Below are 3,090 nucleotides of genomic sequence, written 5' to 3' on the forward strand. Positions count from 1 at the left end.
CGGATCTCCACACCACCATCGATAGGTGTCACGATCAAATCGTGGCAATGCTTCGAAGGATGGACGACATCGAGTGCTTGGTCGAAAGAGATTACAACTTCCTTCTCCGCAACATAAGGAAGTTATTCGGGATGGTCGGAAATCTACAAAAGCAAGGAGTAGGAGGGCGCCCTAGATGCAATTGCCCTAGGTGCCGTTGAGAACACCGACGAGCGTCACACCCGTCTTTTATATCATTGCGACGAGGACGCCGCATAATCTAAGCATGGGGGGAGAGGTGTGACGGCTCGTAGATTGAATTTTGTTAGTCTTTGTTTAGTCGAAAGTTCATCGTTGTGTGCATGTCCTTAGTTTTGTTTGTGTGAGAGTCATAGTCTAGCGTTGTGTGCTTTATTTTTCGCATGTGTGAGAGTGAGTCTTAAACTAGTATTGAGTCATGAAAACAAAATAAAAAGAGTCTTTGTTTTTTGTTGGATCGTGCAATTTTATTTATGCATTCAGTTTTACTTTATTTTCTTTAAAGCAATTGTTCACGAGCATTGTCATGAAAATTAATTCTTATTTGTGGAGCTTAGTAAATTAATCGTCCATGTTAATACCCACACTTGAGCTTTGATCTAGCGCTTGGTTTTGATTACGCTTGCGAGTAAGGCATGATTTGGAGGACTTTAATTTCATAAAAATAATAAAACCCCTACAAACATAAGGTTGATCAAGTTCTTGGCAAGTTGAGAGTAAAAATCCTATCATCCACAAGCTATATTCGTTCCACCATAAGTATTGGATGTACATTGAGTTGAGTTAGGATTTCTTTCTCTTGGGGGTTTTAATTTCGAGCAATGATCATGTCCGTATTTTTCATCTCTGAATTGCTAGCCCCGTCAATATTCGGTAATGAGAATTCCTCATTAGAACAACTCATGAAATCTACCGGATTCCAAAACCCGAACCTGAGATTATCTTGTTTATTATCCTCTTCCTTGACCACGACCCAATTATGAGGATATGTTCTGTTCCTGTGCATGAGTTGTATAAAAAATAATTTTGGGATGAAGAAAGGAAGGAGAACTGGAAGGACGGACCGAATCCGACCTGGGAAAGCCCCAGGCCGGCCGGCCTACACCCCATGGGCCGGCCGGCCTAGGCTCCTCTGGCCTCTGCTCGGGCTCCAAAAATTCAGGGAGCCACATTGGAGATTTGCATATCTATGTTTTATAGAAATTGTCCTATGAAAAGGTTCGGAAAAGAGAAGGAAAATTTGGGAGAAAGAAAGAAAAAAAATAAGAAGAGAAGAAAAGAATAAATGAAGGGATTCTATGGTTAGAGAAGTACAAAGAGATATCACCTTGTTGTTTGAACAATATCCTCAATTCCAACCATGTGCAATCCGACAACGAGGACGACGCTTGTGCCTTGAAGTCAATCTTTTGTATGCCTTTGCACATGTCCACCATTCTAAATCTTCTTACCCTTGAACCCCTTACATTATGGAGAAACTCTCATGATCATTGGCTCGGAAGGTAAGCAATCATTAGAAGATTTTCTTAACTTGACAATATATGTATATACTTTGCTAGCCTCACCTATAGCCGCACTTTATACTTGAGAGACTTTTGGGAGATGAGAGTTTGCAAATAATAATATGATAGCCACTTATATCGAGAGACATGAAAGGACTTGTGCAAGAATTTTTGGTCTAACCTTTGTTGCAGGGTATTTTGCATCTAAAAAGTAAAAAGAAAGGGAAAGAAAAAAACCTCCAAGGATGGCAAGAAAAGCAAGTGTTGTCGATATTCAAGTTGCCGGTTAAAGGTAAGAGTCGTGGAGTAATATAGGATGAGTTTTTAAACACCCATGATATGATTATCCTCACTGCTCCTCTGACCTTTGTTTGAAGAAATATTGTTAGACTTGTTTGCATAAGTAAATTTTGTAGTTTGAGAACCCTCGAGCAACCCATGGAAGGACTTGATGATTTGATTTGCTCGAGGATGAGCAAAAGCTAAGCATGGGGGGAATCTTGGCGCTCCTTAAGTATCCATTTTGTTATACAATTAGGAGAGGTTTTGATAAATTCTTTGGGATGATTCATGTACTAACCCGCCACTTGGCACCCGAATTTAACCGTTTTCGATTTTGACCTGGATTTTGGAGCATGTTGTATTTTGGCAGGAAATTTGACATTTTCGGAGATGTTTCGACGCATGGTCACAACTGGGCTAAGATGAGGAATAAGGAGAAGAACCTGGACGCGAAAGATGGAGCCGAGAGGGGCCAAAAAGAGCCCAGGCCGGCCAGCCTGGAGCCCTTTAGGCCGGCCGGCATAGCCCGTTCCGAGGCCCAATCGGCCTCAATTTTCTTCAGCGCGAAGTATTCGTCAACCCTAGCCTGTGTTTTACCAAAACCACCGACCATATCCACCTATAAATACCCCGAAGCCGCCGTCAAAGAGGAGAATCGAGAGAGGGATCAGAGAGGAAGCATCCAGAGATGATTTCCGGAGATCCATTCGAGTTAGACACAAGAGAAAGGCAACATCGGAGACATCATCATCCCTCGGCGCCACTGCAAGTTGGAGGACAGCAAGGGATCCATCCCTTGCCGGAGATTTCGTCACCATGATCGACTACGCTTCGCCTAACTTCATGGGGTAAAGTCCTCGTTTGTTCATGGGGTTGTAAGGAGATCTTGAGTTGTAATTGCCGAATCTTTTATGAGATTGATCTATCACGATTCTTGTTGATGATGCTTTGATGCTTAATAGTTCGCGACTTGGCTTTGGGTTTGCTTTGCTCTTGCATGGTTTACTTAGATTACATCAACTATCGTGTTTTTGTTGATTCGTTACCGATTATCCTCGTGTAGTGACAGTATGTGGGAGGGAAAAGTTTTGATCTTGGAACACACCTTTGGTAGATTAGATCCGTTCTTCGTTGCTTGGCGATTACATCTCTAGTGATCCTAGACCCTATGGACAAATGCTCTTCATATCTTGTGCACACACCTATCATTGCTCACTAGTCTAGATTAGATTAGATTGGTTAGATTAGATCTATTTCACACTCAATCACTCAATATAGATCTTTTACC

Source organism: Panicum virgatum, chromosome 2N (genome assembly GCF_016808335.1).
Source record: "Panicum virgatum strain AP13 chromosome 2N, P.virgatum_v5, whole genome shotgun sequence".
Taxonomy (NCBI): Eukaryota; Viridiplantae; Streptophyta; class Magnoliopsida; order Poales; family Poaceae; genus Panicum; species Panicum virgatum.